Raw genomic sequence first — 18,842 nt, 5'->3', positions numbered from 1 at the left:
AATCAAGGGGCACTCCCCAAGGAAACTGACTTGATCTAATTTTTCACAGAAGAGCAGGGCTTTGCCAGGCCTGAGCGAGAGGAAACTAGGGCCAGTTTCCTTCTAGATCTTTCCATTCTCTCCCACAAGATGAGGAAGCCTGAGCATCTCCCCTTAATCCAGATGCTTCTCTTGCCTCAACTGGCATTTAAATAATGCAGCTTAGGCGGGAGGTGGGGAGAGTCCGAGGGACTTCCTGACTCGCTGTCCCCTCTGTATGCTGGTGCCGCTGCATAATGATCCAGGCTGGCTCGAAAGAAGGAAACTTGGTTCAAAATGTATGAGTTCATTTTTATGTTCTACTGAGAAAATTTATTCAGTGTGATGCTCAGTAGCGAATGCCGTAAAACACCTTAATCCCTGGTTGAAGAAAGGTAATACCTTGACAGATGTGTGCCTCCTTCTTTCCTCCCGGCCATGTTTCAACAACAAACCTTTATTTCTGCTTCTCGGCTGTAGCAGGGAAGAGAAAAAAATGAGGAGAGCAATAAAGCAGTCAGAAATCTCAGGAGCCAGGCGGCGATGCAATCGTAATGACAGATTTTTAATGTGGCGGGAGAGATTGACAGGGAAATGTCTTCGGAGCGAACACTCGCCAGATGGAATGCAAACGGTTTATTGGAGGAGAGAGGTGCAGCTGAACCGAGGCGAGAGGGGGAAAGGGTGGTCTTTCTGGCTGCTGCCAGTAAACACACCAGAGGGAGGGCCAGGGAGAAGGGAAAAGACAAAAAAATAAATAAACCGGAGGAGGAGGGACACAGGCATTGAGCAGACCCCAGATTGGCCTTTCAGGAAAGGGATTGGCATGTCCTCAAACCCCAGTTGCAGCTGAGAGAGAGGCCCCCAAAAGCTGAGACAGGGGAGAGGGCCCACTTGGAGACAGGAAGATTCCAGGCCAGGGCTGGTTACATTGATAAGGTTCTATCTAATCGTGGGCTTTTCTGTAACTTTCAGTCCTTCTGATGGTGCAGATGCTGTTTTTGGTTCTACACATGTTTTTAGCATCTACGTGGTCTCAGGTCCTAGATGGGGACCTGCAGACAGAGGGAGGAAGAGAGCTCTGTCCTGAAAGAGTTCGATGAGATAGATGCATGCATAGTGTTTGTTAGCTTGATCTCTGTGGAAAGCAATATAATTTATTATTAATATGGTATCATCTGTGAGTATATAAATATATATTTGTTTATCTATCTATATATTCATTCATCCACACTATCTATCCTTTAATCTATTCATCTATCCATCCATCCATCCATTCATTCGTCCATCTATTTATCCATCCATCCATCCATCCATCCATCCATCCATCCATCCATCCCTTTTTCCTTCCCTGTAAAATCAGTTTCGTGTACACAACCCATAATTTGTTTGAAGTGGCTAAAAATGGTGGTATCCTCCAATTTAAAAATCAACAAAAGCACAATATCACTTAAAATAAAAAGAGTGGGGAAACCATTTTAAAAATTCTGCAAAATAATCAACTCTTAATGCTATATTTGAGTCCAGAAAGATAGCATTACATGGAAGGGCCACATTTTCTAAGTAGATATAGTTGTGATATAAAAGAATGATTAAAGCAAAAAATAAAATGAATATTTAAGGCATCCTGAAGACCATGTCAATGACATGAGTAATCTGTGGATCCGAAATATTCTGACTCCAGTTCAGGGATGTCAGCATTGCGATGAACCAGCTCTGACTTTGAGCAAATTGCTTGTGTTTTCTGGCCTCAGTTTCCCTAGCTTGTAAAAACCAGGTTTGGTGTATTGAATGAATACATCACAACTGACAGAAAGCTTCCTTCCTTACATCCTTTTATTGCTAACATTTTAGGATGCTACATGCAGGTTTCTGCCAGTGGATATTCTCAAGGCTAACCGTAACTTTAAAACAACAAAGCCACGAAATGACATACACAAGCGGAATGTGCTTTACAATACATAATACAATAAAAATACTTTGCTTAAATAAATCATGACAGATGAATTCATCTTCTCTTTAGAAAAATCCAATCTAATGTAAAGATGCCCCTTTCAGCACCAGGGGCTACAACCCTCCTTGTCCTCGGAAATAAGCAAATGAAACTTCATGTTCCCGGGGATGGTAAGTCAAGTTGAAACCTGTTGTCACAGCCCCGTGGAAAATGTAGATCCGTAAGATTTCATGCCAGACGTTGGGTGCCAGACATCTTGCGATGGGGGAGGCGGAGAAGGGGAAGGCGGGCAAGAAAGATAGTGGTTAAATGGAAGCAAATAAAATCGTACTCCTAGCCATCCAGACAGCATTCTTCTCTGACACGTTCGTGATACTGATCTCAGCCGTGAAGTCCATGAGGAGACGCGCCCTGTGAGCCCCTTGGGGTAGAAGGTGTTTTGTGTCAGAACTGGCTTGGTGCAAAGGGGCGTTTTTAATCACTTTGCGTACGACTCTATTTTCTAGCTCCATAGAGTGTTGGGGCCTTTAGCGTCTGAGAAAAAAAGAAATAACCAAATCAGCGTGCGACAGAAAGTTGTGTTTGCGCCCTGTGCATCTGGCATGGTTTTCATTCACGTTTCATCCTGCCCGGTCTTAGAGTCTCAGAGGAAATAGCCGGAAGCCTCTCCTGATCTGTTCAGCCCCATGTTTTCACTTTTGTCTTGAAACAAATGGCCAAATAAACAAACGATTTGTTTTTCATAGACTACTGTTCTATGGAGCTCCCATATTATCCTGTTCAAATTTACTTCTTAAAAAATTAAAATCCTGCTTGGCATGAGAATCTGGCTGAGTAAGGATATTTTGGTCACAAAACTAAACAAAATGAAAGGTTTAGAAGACAGGCAAAACAGACAGCTGGATCTTTGGAATTTAGACAATGGGTTTCTTTGGGTTCATTAAAAAGAGAAAATAAGGCAACAATCATAACTTCTCAATTTGACTTTGCATTACTTCTCCAAATTTCAGAAAAGGTTTTTGAATTCAACAATCCTATCCTAACAAACCTTTTCCCACTCTTTCTTGCAAGAGATGACCATGAGCTCAGTGGCAGATCGTTTGTTCCAGCTCTGTTCCATTTCTGAGATGGGACTGCAGGTAAGCCACTCCCGTCATCAGAGCCTCAACATGCTCACCTAGAAACTGGGCGCAAGATCACCAGGAGAGATGGGTGCAAACAGGATCTGTAACCCCTAAAGTGCCCTATAGTTATATCCTAATAATTGTCCTCAATAATTATCCTAATGTCACTGATGATGAGGATGACATTTTCTAACTTGTTGCTTTCCAGGTAACTCAAGGTATATTCACAAATTTCTAGAATCGCATCTTGATCAGTTTGGTTCAGAAATAAAATAGCTTAATCACAAATACAGCTCCTACGTTCTGCCGCTTCTCATTTTCCCTTTGTCTGCATGCAGGACCTAGGAGCTACATCTGTTCTAAGGGGATTTTACAATTTATTTAACTTTTGTTTGGCTTTATTTAAAGGGAGCATCTATCAGGGAACAGCTAATAATTTGGGCAACATTTTTGCTCCACTCCCTGCCTCCATCATTTTGAGATCTTGAGGGAGAGAGCTAGGTTGAGGATTCAACTGGGATCAGCTGGAGATGGACAGTTAGGTTGTGCATGGAAAACACAGTAAAGCGAAGTCAGTTTCAGTTGAATGGGCTCGGGTCCTGCTTCACCTCTCCAGCAAGTGTCCTAATGCTTGCGGACTTCAATTTCCTCCACTGTGAAGTGAATATCGAGGTAAAGATAACTTCTAAGGTCCTCTCCTCCTTTCAGAGCCTAGGATTGAACTCTTCTATATTATGAAACACAAAATTTGGAAAATGATTCAGCACCCATTTTATTTTATTGATCCTAGTTATTAAGAAATCAAATCTTGAGGCTGTCACAATGTTTAAATCAACTGATTTCTTTCAAAAAATGGAATCAATAGCCAAGCATGGACCTGCCATGTGTATCAGTAGTCTTTGCTTTAAAATTGTTTTTAATTATAAAAGTAGCAAATGAATAAAATAAAAAAATCTAGAGATGTTACTGCCTAGAAGTTTGTGTAAATGCTTCTCATATCTTAGAAATGCATATGCATGAACATTTTTGCTTATTTACCCAAGTGGTTTCATACTGCGTGCACTGTCCTATAACCATTTTCACTTCTTATAATATGCTTTTTTTCTACATCATTAAATATGCTGCTACAGAGTAATGTTTAGTTATATATTTCCTATCTTCCCAATTAGAATGTAAGCTCAGTGGGCACAAGAATTTGTTGCCTTGTACAAAGACGTGTCCTTTAGATTTAGAGCAGTGCCTGGAACACAGAAGGCCCCAAATAAATATTTTGAGTAAGTAAATCCATAATAGTCCATCCTGTGCATATATCATAACTTGGAGATTCATGAGAATGGGACCTGGTGCTCCTTGTTTACTGCTGTGGCCTCAGCACTTGGAACAAGTCTTGGCACTAAGTAGTTGCTCAATAAATACTGCTCAATTAATGACCACAGTCTACCAGCACTGGACTCCATAGCTTCAAATATTTTGATATTATAAACAGCAAAGTGTGAACATCTTGGTAGCTACAGATTTGCCAACATCCTTACTTCTGTTTTTCTCCCCAAAACCCCAGTGCATGGTTGTACGTCCCAGTTGTAAGTCCTTCTAGTTCTTCTATGTGAGCCACTGTCACAGCATGGCAACTGACAGACGGGTGGTGTGGTTCCATGACAGGGAAATGATCCCAGGCCACTGAAGCAGTGAGAGTACAGAACTTTAACCACTAGACCATCAGGGCTGGCTCTAAGTTTTTTAAGGATAAACTCCTTTCATGGGTCAATGGGTAGGTATATGTTAAGGCTCTTGATACATATTGGAAATTTGTTCCCCAAAAAGGGGTTTTGTTTTTACCAATCTATATTCTCAAGAGCAGCCAAAAACATCTTTTCCTGATGCATCAGCACCAGAGAAGTCAGTTTTTTTAAACCTTATTAATTTGGGGATGAAAAGTCATATCTCCTTGATGTTATCTTACATTTCTTGGACTATAAACAGATTTAATATTTTTATATGTTATTTCAGTGTTTATTTCTTCATTTGCTCATTTTTATTTGTGACCTTTTCTTGTTAAGTAAAAATGCATAAAATCTTTAGGTGACTTGGCAAATAGTAAGCATTGTTCACTGTTATTATAATTCATATTTTATTTTATTTTTTCTTTCTCTTTTTCATTGATTTGCAAGAATTTAATATTAGGAATCACATAAGCATACTTACATATTATAGTCTGACCTATGTTGAAAATATTTTGTCTCTTTATTTTACTTTATTAATATTTTATCTTTATATTGTCAGATCTACCCAGTGTTGTCTTCTTTGTCCTCAGTTTTTGCATCTAATTTGTCTTTTGAACCATGTGGGTAACATTTCATATACGCTGCAGACACATACAATATGCATAGGATGGATTCAGTTTTGGAAAAATACCACTAGCTAAATGATATTATTAAACAAAATCTTATCATGTTTGTGATTGACAATTTTCAAAGCAGTTTAATATATGCTTTGTTTAGGTCTTCCAATAAGCTTTGCTGTGGTGGATGGAACATTAATACACCCATTTTTACAGATGAGGTAACTGAGCTTTGGGCACAAAGAGGACACATATAAAGCAGATGAATGAGAACTGGCAAATAGTCTGAATGGAATTTCAGGAAGGATTCTATATATTTTGGCTGTTTCTTGAAAACCTGAGAAAAGTGATGACAATGGTGATGACAATGATGATATCTAACTCTAGGTTTGGTGTGAGCATTTTGATGATCTCTGTCACCTTCTGTTTCCTAAGTCCACTGTCTAAGAGGGGCAGTAAGATAATTAAGGTTTCCTGAATTCGCGTCACGGGCCAGGTGCTTCCACATGCGTGTTCTTTGTTAATCCCCACCGTGAACCAAGGTAGTAATAGTTATAATTTCAGGTGTTCTTTTTCCTTCCTAAAGGGCAGGGATCTCAGACTTCCAGGTCCCCTCATGTGGCCAGGACCCACTAATAAACAGCAGAGCCAGGATTCCTACCCAGACAGTGCACACCAAGGCCCGAGGCCCTCCCCATCCTCTGTGCAGCATTGAGTCTGACAAAACCAGCCTCCGACTTTGAGTGGCAAATTATAGCCTGGTTGTATAATAGCTCTCAATCTTATTTATTCATTTTTTTTGAATTCCTAAAAATTCATGGCAAATAGATCAGCATGGCCCCCTGCCCCCTGCACTGTGGAAGTTTGATAATGTATGTCCTAACCGCTTAATTGATTGATTACCTCACTGCAGCTTCCTGAGGTACCGAATTTATCTCTAATAGCCAGAGTCAGGCTCTGCAGGCAACCGTGGGGGGGACGGGGGTCCCTTGGTGTCGATTTGTTCTTAACTGGAAAGTCATTACCACTTAATACATGTAGATTGTGTTGAAAGAAAATTATGTGTAATGAAATGAGGGAAAAATTAGTGGAGTGTTATGGGCGAAAGCAGATGTTAGGGAGGAATTATGCTAGCAGAGATAATCGCCTTCGTTGGTATTGTGTGTGCTGGGGTGTTAACTGAGGGAGAGGCTGGGAGAGAGTAAATGAATGCATTGATCGACACAGATTCGCCCCTTAGAACCGGCTGCAAGGAATGGCACCCCCAGGACTCAGCGGCTGGGCCTCCATAGCTGGGCTCACCAGTATCTCCCTTTCTCCCTACAGCTGCCTGGACACAAACGGTCTGCCTGTCGGTGCTGGGGAAATGGAGTGGACCAGCCCAGGTCTGAGACCAGGTGAAAAGCATCCAGCTCTAATTCTTGCAACATTAGTGGAATCTGGGAAAAAGCAAAACAAAACACCCCCCTTCCTGCCCCCAGAAAAAAACCCTAAACCAAAAAAAGCTTAATCTTTAAGAGGGTAAGACTGTTGAATCTTTTTGTAAATAGTCTAACCTCAAATGGAGGCATTTAAGTGCCTGTGTCTGTGCTGTGTGTGTGGGATCAGAGGGAATAAAACCTCATTGCTTTTATGTCTCAGGATCCTTGGGTACAAGAGCTTGGCATTCACAGGCCAAACCTCTTGCTCGATTCATTTATGGATGAGGAAACTGAAGCCAGAGAGAGAAAAATCCTTGCCCACAGTAACAGGCCCAGTGAGTGAAAGAGGAAGGTGGCCATCAGTGTGGGGCCAGCGGAAGTCCAGCACACCAGGCTGCTTCTTCGAGGGCACTTGGGTCTTCCTGGCTATGAGTGATGTCGCAAAACAAAGGGATGCTTTCAATATCCTGGCAAGCATACAAATACCTACATACATCACAGAAGCTATCAGAGGTCTGGAGTCAAGGCTCAGTTTTCAACAAGTAGCCATTCCAAGATTCTATACCGAAGAGTTTTTCCCTAGAAATGTTTAGATTGATCCTATTTATAGAAGTTTGCAATGTAACATAGTTCAAGTCCCATTGGTTCTTTGCAGTGTTAAACAGGCTTTGTGAAACTAGAACCAGTTATCCTTAACCATGTGAGCTACATGCTCAAGGGTCAAGGTTAAGTCCATTGCATGACCATGCCAAGTTAACAGCCTCTCCAACCAGTGTCCCATGTGTAGAAGGAGTGGCTGCAGGTCTTACACCGTAAGTTTGCTGTGAGTATTGACAAAAATAATATTTACAAAGCACTGAGCACAATGCCTGGTTCACGCAGTAAGTGCTAAGAAGTTGGTTTTCATTATTCATATGAAATAACTGTTAGATTTTGCATAGAAGTATATTACGCTTGTATATATAAAAATATATATGCATATGTATTTAGACTCTATTGGGATTAAAATATAACAAATCATCTTAAAAGATTACTGAATTAATGCATCAAAGTCTTTCATTCATAAGCGTGACTTCATTAACATAACGAACACTATAATCTGATGTTGCAGACTTTTGTTGTTAGGGTTATAAAGAACCCGAATGCTTGAAATGGTTGAGGCTGCCTACTCTACACATAGTAAATTCACTCTGTTCTGGAAAAAACTGGCAGAAAAGCAAAAGACCAAGAGTTTACATAAAGAAAGCCACATTATCTACACTGACAGTGTCCTTGGATAAAGCCTATTTTATTGTAAGAACCATTATTGTGCTATCTTCGTAGGCCTAGTAGAAGAGGTAGGGAATTTTCCTCCATCCACTTGCAAATGTTTCAGACAACTACCCTTTGGATTTTGTTATGGAGACTGGCATCATGGTTTCCTTCAGAGCTGGTAGACTTTCCCAGATAGCAACTGCTACCAACGAGACTCTACAGTTCACTGACGCCGTGAAGATGGAACAGGTGTTCCAGGATGCTTGACTTTTAATGATGCTTATGGTTAAGAAAAGGACCGGACCATGCCACAGGGTATTCAGGCACGAGTCTTCATTTGCTAGTTACTAAAGAAGTCATACTCAATAAAGAAAACTTGGCAAACAGAGAGAAGCTTAATAGACACAATACACACACACACACACACACACACACACTAGCAAAATATCCATAATCCCCTTCCTTGTTCAACCTGAAGCCACTGTTAAATCGTTCACGGGTATTCTTCCATTCTTTTTCAATGTATACATGTGTGTGTGTCAACGTGTTTGCATGCATCTGTACACGTGTGCATCATCCTTAAGGAATTGATGGTATACAGTTGAATTCAATACACTGTAATTTACACAACTAATCACAATCTGTAGGATCCTTCCAGTTCTTTTGTTATAATAACCCAGCAATGAATATCCTTATGTAGTGTGTAACATATCTCTGATTATTTGCTTAGGGTTTAAATTCCTAAAATGCAGTTGCAATGCCATAGAGTATCATCACTTTAAAGATTCGAGAAATATGCAGTTAGTAGCTTTGGAATGGAGTCCAGGTGAAAAGAGGTACTAAAGTGGCTTAGTTCCTTTTGAAAAAATACAACTGACTCTTTGCCAGGCTGACTCCATGAAGCTAAGTGGTTTAGATGCCACCATTTACTCATTAAAAATAATTACATATTCACCATTCTATATGTTATGCATATGCTATGAACTATTACATTTTAAGCGTTACAAAACCCAACAAAGTAGGGATCAAGCCCTTTTACCAAATGGGAGCACTATCTTTGCACATTGACTAAGATCCACAGTAACTATTGAACAATCCTGCCACGATTCTTTTAATGCTAATATATGGTACAGTGACTTTAGAAATTACCTTGGAGTCAGACCTCAAAATGAGCCCTGGCTCTGCACATTTTCTATGTGATGTTTAGTTCATTGCCCAGCTTCCTTGACTCTGTTTCCTTATCTGATAGTGGACGTAGTCTAACTTGCTAGATTATTTGGAGGGTTCAAAGAAATCATGAATGTAAATTGCCTGGTATACATGGTTTTCAATGATAAACTATTGTCAGTCTTTTCACAATTATCTAGGAATTTTATGTCCCTGGTAAGAGTTTTAGACTAGACCCGTGTTCAAATCTCAGCTGGATGTGTGGCATTGGTGAAGTCATTTTAACTCTTTAGTCCCTAGTTTTCTTACCTCTAAAATGGGAATAAAGATACCTGTCTTGCTCGTTTTCAGTGACGAATTGATGAGAACTGTCAAGTAAAATAGCCCCATGCAGAACTCAGCATACAGTAGGCACTCATAGCAGGAACACAATAAGTCTTTGCTTTTTTAATCCATGAATAACAAAAACAGAAATTACACTTTTAAAGGTATTGGCTCTCTTTCCCCAGATTCACAGCTGAGCGAAATTTTCAAGAGGAGGCCACTCATTGCCTCTATATTAATGACTTCAAGAGGCAAGCCGGCTCTCTTGGAGCCACCGGAAAACTATGATGAATGTTTCAGTGACTAAAAGAATAATTAAATCACTCCGTGCTGGATGCTATTAAATGAAATGGCACCACATTAGTGGCATGTAGCTGTTATTATTTATTAAGTACAAAAAAAGCAACATTTAGTTAATGCTTTGGGTCTGCCTGCTACAGATCGTTCATACAGGCCATCAGAGTGTGAACTCCAGCCTATATGTTCTTGTCTTTATGCACTTAGGGGAAGGGCCCTGGGTCTGTGGTTGGTTTTGCGGGTGAATGTGCACAACACTAACAAATTCCTGTCCTCTGAGTCATTGCCTTTAGTACCAGGACCTCCACTTATCTCACTTCAGCACGGGATGAAGTGTCCCACACAGGATGGTCTAGACAGCTCATGACATGGGCTTTGGAAAGGAACATCCCTGAATCTGAAACTCACCATGTGACTTTAAGCAAGAGAGTTATCCTTAAATCTCATCTTTCCATCGACAAAACAGATCCAAAAGGTGCATTATGATGATTAGAGGAAATATCGTGTGGAACATCTCCGGCGTATGGTGGGACTTCAAAAAGAGGTTGAATTTCTTCCCTTTCTCCCTCTGAAGGCAAATTTGTTCTATTGTCTTATTTTTATTTTTTTGTTAGTTTTATTTTAAAGGTGGCAGGAGAACTTTCCAGTTTATATTCAGAACCACCGTATTATTCTTACTTGACACTTAGGTAAACAATCACACCTTGAGATCGTAGGACAATCTGACCTGATACCAAGTGCCCTCAGAATGTCTTGATTCTTTTCCTTGTATTTCTTACTTTTTAAAAACTTTTTTTTTGGTCTTTCTCTTCTTGGTTGGCCTGTTAACAGCCAATTCTCTGACTAATAAGACTTTTATGAGCCACTTCAGTCATCTATCCTTTTAAGTAAGCTTAAAATCAAGTGATTATTATTCTATTTATTGATTCTGAATTGAGGCCATAGGGTAGGACTAAGACCTCCCATATGATTCAAGGTCTTGGCTCCTGAGAAGCTCTTTCAGTTTCTTGGCTGGGCTAAGGAGAGTTGAGAACTCAGATGAGTAATCTACGGATAAAGATGTTCAAACTCTGAAGTGAGAAATCAGGACATTGACATTTAAGGTCCTTTGCATCCTGATGTGGGATGACTCACAGGACCAGGTTCTTGTGTTATAATTATGCCAACAGGATGTCTTTACCTGGATTTTGGATAATGAATTTACCGCTATCTACAGAGTGCTTAGTAAACCACGGAGGAATACATCATGCACAGCAGTAGATCACATTGCCTGTGGTTGAACTGAGTCTAGTTTCCCTCTGATTCTGACGAGAGTGGGCATGTATGCTTCTGGAGTACAGGGCCATCTCCAGAAGGCTTGTCCTTAGCAAAGCATCCCAGAGCCTTCAGGTGGCCCAATAGGGTCTGTGGCAGCTGCAGACCTCTGGCCAGTCACCTCTTTCCAGATCTCTCTGCTGTTTCCTGCTGTTTTTCATACTGTGTCACACAAATAAAATCATTTCCTATGTGTGCCCTGTAAATAAGTTAGGCAAGCACTGCTAGGCAGCACTTTCATCATCTAAGTGTAACTGCTGCTAATTTCTGTAAGGATGCCCTCACATGCTGTATCATCACAGTTGCATTTTTTAGCAAGAGAAAAACACCATAGATGACTATTCTTGCTTGTCCTCAGCACATCATTTAGGAAGCTTTCTCTGCTTGACCCACTCGCTCCTTTCCTCAGCCAAGTACTCCAGAGGACAAGAAGAGGAAGTTCAGAGTAGTGTACCGGTTAAGATCATAGGATCTTCAGTCAAAGGCACCCGTGCATGATTCATCATCAGGCTACTTCTTAGCGGCATCATCTTGGACACAGTTCTTAGCTTCTCTAAGTCTTGGTTTCTTCATCTCTAAAATGACACTGCTAAAGGAAAGGGTGTGCATGTGCATGTGTATATGTGTGTGTGTGTGAGAGAGAGATTAGAAAAGTTAAATATTGATATGATTTAACCATTTTACTCTTTTACTCCCAAATGAAACTAACGACCTATTCAAGCATTAAAGGAGCCTTCTCTGGATACCTACTCTATGCTAGTAAGAAGAGAGAAGATGACACATAGGCATTTTACGTTCTGTTACCTTACTGATGAGTTGGGGAAGATAATATGTAGATAGGTAACCCAGTAGGTTTGGCAATTTGTTCAGAAATACGCACTTTCTCTCTACTTTTGCCATCCTGAAGACAGAGTTTACTTCCCCATCTCTTTGACACAGAGGTTGACTGTACGATCTGCTTTGGCCAATGGAGTGTAAATGGATGTGATGTTTACCACATCTAAGCAACAGCTTTTAGAGGCAGTGTGAGTTTCTGCCAGCTCTCTTATTCCTGACCTCTGCCATGAGCCAACACCGTGTAGCAGGCAGGGGCTGTTTCTTTATCCTAGATCCCAGAATAAGAAGACCCAGGGAACAGATCCACAGTCCATCAGCAGCTTAGAGAAGAGCTCCAGAGCCCAGAGCTGCAAAGCTTTGGTCTACGCAAGCTTACGTGTAACATGGGCTGACAAATAATTGGGAGCTGTTTGTCAAGCAGCATTGTTACAGCAATGGCTGACAGATACAGATAAGAGCACAACAGATACATTTTACAAGACAGGAGCTATGAGAGTATTGAAATGTATTTAGATCTATCCTGAGAGGACAAGGCGATTTCATAGAGAGGTAGCATTTCAAGTGTGAGTCAAGAGTTATGGTATGAAGAGTAAGTTTGTTTAAATGCTGACAACATGTTTGCTGAAATGTCAAGTAGGTTACCAATAAACAGTGCACAAGTCAGCCTGGACAAAGGGCCGACTAGAGAGCATGTCCAATGAATGATTCTGCTCTCATGCATTATTGTTGAGTTCAGGCTCTGCAATGGCCTGGAGATTGAGAACTTCATTTTGGCTTGACTTGCTTTGAGTTCTTTCAGACATTGATCTGTAAATCCAGAGTTTAGGCTCAATTCAATTGGAAGGAAAGACAAAACCTTACCTCTCTTAGCATCAATGCTATCATTTGTAGAATTCCTTAATACAAATTAATATTTATGCAGAAAATCTCAAATATAGATTTTTGTATTCAGATGAATGCACTCGGATGAGTTGTTTATATGCATTTTAACATAAAATTCAATTATCATAATATTTCCTCATATGTCTATGTCTATAATGGTTTATGTTTACAGAATCTGTTCAAAAGAAGATTTTGAGATCTATGTACGAGAATTTGCAACTTGGCCCTTTATTGCCTGATATTGCATGACCTTGGGAAAATCACTTAATGTCTCTGAGACTCAGTAATCTCACCCCAAAAAAAGGGCAATTATTATTCCCATCTGATGTTATGATTTTGAAGAAAAAATGAGATAACACCTGTAAAAGTATTTGCTGTACAAGTAAGCATTTCCTATCTTCTCTTTCCTTTTTTTCTTTCTAGAAATGCATATGGTGTGTATGCAATTTATTCAATAAATAAAGGTTTGTATATAAAATCCAGCCAAAATTTAGAATTTAGAAGAAGATGACTACATCTATGTTTAAAGAAACATGTCTCTATATTCAAGAAGTGTTTCATCATTTGTAGTTCTCTTTCTTCTCCTTGAACACCTCTAACTTTGGATATGTCCCCATCCTTTTCACATGGCCTTTGTTTCAAATAAATGACAGTCATTTTTTTTTTTTTAGGGAGATTCACCCTGAGCTAACATCTGATACCAGTCTTTCTCTTTTTTCGCTTGAAGAAGATTGTCCCTGAGGTGACATCTGTGCCAATCTTCCTCTGTTTTGTATATGAGACACCACCACAGCATGGCTGACAAATGGCATAGGTCCATGCCCAGAATCCGAACCCATAAACCTGGGCCGCTGAAGCAGAGTGTGCCAAACTTAACCACCATGCCACCAGGCCGGCCCCTCACTTTTATTATATAATTTTGAAAGAAGTTAGTTAATTCTAAAAACACCCCATGAGGTAATTATGATCAGTTTACATTAGTTTATCCTTATATATAAGTAAACTAGGTTGTAAAGAAGTCTAGTAAATGAACCCATAAAGGGATTTTTAACCTCTACGACATTAACCACTTTCAAAATTTTATATCATTTACTTTAAAATTTAAAATTGTTTTATGTTGCTCACCATCAGATAAAATTGGTGCTTCAGAGACATGCACTGTGTTTATCCTGGGAGTGTCCTCTGGTCCCCCCAGGAATATACACACACCAACTTGAGAAGCCTGGGTGTTAGGTATGAATTCTCAAGATGGTGACATGTGACACTGTGGCAAGTATTTGGACCAAAATGAGTTAGCCTCCTCATTGAGGATGCTAGTTACAGAGTCAGCCTGATACAACTCACCAAATCTACCACAAATCCAAAGGTTTAGTTAAAAAAATGAAAGTGGAGGGTACCAGCAGCCAGGAGAGTGTACTGCAAAAGGTCTTCAGGTTGAAGAATTTGTTTTCAATGCTCAGACCTTCTTTGCCTTGTCCACACCAAGCTCCTGGTTGAGAGAGAAAGTAGACTGGATGTTCAGGGTCTAATCACGTGGTCTTTTTAACCGACCATCAGATTTGTTTTAATGATTCTCTGAAGAGTGATTCCTCCAGGACCCTCGCCTGCGTCCCTTTGTGCCTGGGTCCAGATGTGCGTCTAGAACACATTTAGTTCCACGTTTTCAAAGAGTGGCTGCCCACTCTGTGCATATGATTAATTCTACATGCAGCTAATTATACCCACAATTGGCTAATTGCACTGACAATTAGCCAATTGCAGGCCCAATTGGCCACTTGTCCCATAATTTGAAGGTGCAAGTGGACAATTGAAGGAACGATTAGATGCATGCAGAGTTTTACATATTCAAAGAGGAGGGTAGGGGCGGGACAGCCTTTGAAAATGTGGTCTTGAGTGCAAAGTGAAAAATCCCTGTGTGTAGGTCTTTGAGAAAGAAAGTTACGTTCACTGGACACTTTTTCAACCTCAGTACTTGGGCTGTTCTTAATTTTATTTATTTATTTTTTTTTACAAAATGCAGCAAACAACAAGCTTCTGTGCTGGATTGGAAATTTAAAACAAATTGAAATGTTTTGAATTTAAGTCAGAATGACCACACCCCAAACCATCCTGTATCTGTTTATTCTCACTCAATTTTCAAAATCAACATTTTTCCCCAAAAGATTATAAACAAGCAAACAGACAAACAATCAGACTTCCAGGACGGATGTGGTTGACGCCAAGCTTTAAATAAGCCAGAATTCATGAATCAGTCTCAAAGCCTTTGAATTTTAAGGGTTAATAGTAAATCAAGTGTGTCTCTGAGAGAAGCAAAAGTTACCAAGCTTTTGGCCAAATCTTGACTTTTCTCACGCTTTCCCAGGTATTCTTAATTTTCTTCATTAAAAGAATTTCGCATCCCATCAAAGTCCCTTATCGTTTGTTTGTTTTTTTCCCAGTGGCTATATTATCTAGGATACCTAGAAAAAATGGCTGCTTTCACCTCTCACTTATATGATCACATCCAGGGATCATACTTATTGTTAGAAATTATCTGTCAAAGCACAACCACCTAATTTCATAGCCCCCAAACCTATAAATACTCACCCTTCTGTGCATGCTTTCTTCTCAGGTGTCGCACCACAGGAAGCCCAGATCCAGAAATAAGAGCCTAAAATAGCAAGAAATTGTGTGAAAACTGGCACATTGTAGGCACCCAGTCAACAGCGACTGAAGATGAGTGTCACTTATGGGGAGTTTGAGGGCCGAGACAGAGGTTCAGAATCGTCTCCTGTAGTGTGGATTTAACTGCATTGCAGTTAAAATGAAACATGATTGTTTCGCTTCCCTCATATCTGCACTTTATATTTTTAGGGACTTTAGTCTTCCGTAAATTGGCCACAGACTCAGAAGTAAACGCAGCAGACGTCCATATATCAGGAATACACGCTACAAAGCAAATGCACTAAAACCCTGTAGAAAATGCCACTGCACCCAAGTGTCCCAAACTATAACCTTTCAAATGTGAGTCTCAAGGGATTTTCTGAGAGCAAAGGATTTCATGGACAAAGATGGATGGGAACACACAATACTACTTGCATATTTAAGGTAAAATATAAAAAGGTCAGCTATAAAAAAAAAAACCCTCTATTTAATTCATGTTTTAACCTAGAATATTTCAAATGTAATTGATCAGGGAATCCTACTTTTCCATAATAGCTAATGCTATGCTTACTGAATCAGAGTTAAATGGGATACATCTTTGGAAATGCAGCACTAGAACACAGGTTAGAGCTAAATTGCTAAGTTAATACGTACCTTTAACAATATTGATTATTCATTTTTCAGCTCACAGAAGATTTTAAAAAGATCATTTTCAGAGCTCAAGATTGGGACCCCATAAAGGTACTCTGAAATAATCAATTTGGAATCCGTATGACAGCTCTGTTCGTTGGAGGTAAAGCACTCACGTCTCCGGGCCTCGGTTTCCTCATTTGTATAGTGGTAGAGCTGTGTTTGATGAACGTCAAGGTCCCTCCTGCCCTGGCATCCTCTGACACCCACTTGTTGAGCCAAACAAAGGTCTCTCCTCTCTCTCCTCAATCTACTCAATCTCCAGGGCTTTCTATACAAATAGTTGGAAGACAGAGTTTCTAATCTAAATTTTCTGCATATCAGTTCATCACCTGGGATGAATTTCACCTATTCCAAGCCTCAGTTTCCCCAAAGAGAAACTAAGGATAATAGTATAGCCCAAAGAAGACTCAATGAGCTGATGACCGTTAGAACCATTTGAAAAGTATGAAGTACTCCCTATTACCGTGCTGCTTTATGAAATAGGATACTAGCAGTTTATATTAATATAACTGGTAGTTTATTAACTACTATAACCCAGATTCAATTATTCATGTTAATTGCCTTGTAACCGCTACTAATATGCTAATCGCAATAACGAACTGATGCTGTGCTTGATGCATTTCGGCACCAGATTTTGTTCTGCTAAACTTGGGGTTTTGCTTGGAGGGGAGAGTAGCAGTGCTGGCCTTCGGGCCGTGCCAGGAAAATGTGTGGGCCAGATGGCAATCCAAGTTGGTCTGATAGAACATTTCTATTTCTGTGGATTCTCAAAAATGAACTGACAGGCACGAAGCAAAGTGGTGACTCATAGCCTTCAGGTCCCTGACTTACAGCTTCTGAGCTGAAATTTCCTATTGTCCTGTGAAGCATATTTATGGAAGGATACACCCGGAACCTTCTATCCTCCTCCTCCTCATCATCGTCATCGTCATCGTCATCATCACAGCCCCTCTTCACCAAGCACCTACCATGTGCCTGGACCTGTTTTGTGTTCTGTTAATATAGACTACCAATCTTTCTAACAATGCCATGATGCATGTATCTGTATTGCCATTCTTCAGATGAGGACACGGCAGGTCAAGGAGATTAAGCAACTTGCCCACAATCACAGCTACTGAAGGGTGGAGTTGAGAGCTGAACGTAGAATGTCTACATTTTTTTCTTTTACATGACATTGTCTTTAAAATTGAAAATATCCCAAAGTTTGCAATCCTTCTGTAGGCAACCACCATTGTGTGTGTGTATATGCACACACGTATGCATATATTTTAATTCCACTCCCCAGAGGGACTATGGCACTGGCCTGGAACAGAACATTCATTGGGCAAATGCTTGCTGGCTTGAATTTCCAATAAGTCCAAAAGTTGGTCAACAGCCATGCTTTTTATCTTTGTAAACTGATCGAATATTAATGTTGGCCTCAAATTCTCATTATATAAATGTCTATATAAGGGCTTGAGCAAAACAGTCATTGGCAGACTAGGCTTAGAATCTAGATCATCTGACTCCCAGGCCAATGTTCCACACACCACCCTTTAGGAATGGGGAAACCCATTCATTCTTAGTCACTGTTTCTCTTTAATCTTCTCCTGTTGCAGGTGAATAAATGGTTTAATGAAAGGAAGGCCTATCTACCTATTATCTTCATCTTCATCATCACTATCAAGAACATGTGGGAAATGGCAGAATGCTGAGGCTTCTCAAGTTGTACATGAATACGAGATTGAACTGCAATAAGGATCACCCCCAGAGCTGGAGTCCACATGGACTTGGGGGCCTGGTATGGGCTTCAGCCTGGTGGTCATCCAGCCCCCAGCCTCAGAAAGACAGCACCTGAGGCCATCAGAACAGATGGTGGTATGGACGTCCAGCACAGTCGTCTGGGTAGTGAGATAGTAAAATATTATTTTGGATCACATTCTTGTTCTGTTTTAGACATGCACTGGGTTTTCTTTACCAAATGAGCATTCCATTAAAAAAAATTACCAAATTAATAGCATAACAAGTTTTCAGGGGAGGTTTATTAGAGTCAAATACTTAAAAAGCTGTCATTTAAACAGAAATAGTTGTTAAATTGAGGAGATAATTAGGTACCTGAAATTAATCAAAGTATGTTTTTAAAAATAAAACCTATATTTGACTCATTGCAAAGACATTTCAGCCTTGTCTGTTTCCTTGTATTATATTAGAAATTGGCAATTTTGCAAACTAATCTGCAAATTGCCTTTGGCCATTAAAATCCTGTTCTGCCCTTAACATGGTGGATTCTATGAAAGCGTGCCTCAAATCAAAAATCAAGCTATGAGCTCTGTGGGGTCTACAGGCATTAACTATAATGTACAAAGATGATAATGCTAAATTGAACACCTTTGTGCTCAATTTTCTACTGGTCTCCTCTTTCTCTCTTTATTTTTCTCTCTTCCTTTTTTGAATTGCCCATTTCTATCAGTTAAGTATACCATGACGTTGCCAGCTTAGTGGGCTAACGGAAATTATGGGAGTGAAGAATAAGAAAAGATTGGTGACATTCAACCAGTATGAAACCAGAAGTGAGTTGAAAATTGTTTATTCAAAAA

The 18,842-nt window shown here is 40.0% G+C and overlaps 1 long non-coding RNA gene across 1 annotated transcript; it reads left to right on the top strand.

Moving 5' to 3' along the window:
* Positions 1 to 13,102: 13,102 nt before the first annotated feature.
* LOC103557051 (uncharacterized) lies at positions 13,103 to 18,411 on the top strand. Its single transcript, XR_546355.2, has 5 exons — positions 13,103 to 13,312; positions 13,602 to 13,887; positions 15,542 to 16,017; positions 16,258 to 16,366; positions 17,865 to 18,411. It is a non-coding gene; the product is annotated as an uncharacterized lncRNA (long non-coding RNA).
* The last annotated feature ends 431 nt before the right edge of the window (positions 18,412 to 18,842 follow it).

This window comes from Equus przewalskii, chromosome 25, assembly GCF_037783145.1.
Source record: "Equus przewalskii isolate Varuska chromosome 25, EquPr2, whole genome shotgun sequence".
Classification (NCBI taxonomy): Eukaryota; Metazoa; Chordata; class Mammalia; order Perissodactyla; family Equidae; genus Equus; species Equus przewalskii.
The sequence above is the reverse complement of the archived record's forward strand: the minus strand, read 5'-3'. Positions and strand labels throughout refer to the sequence as shown.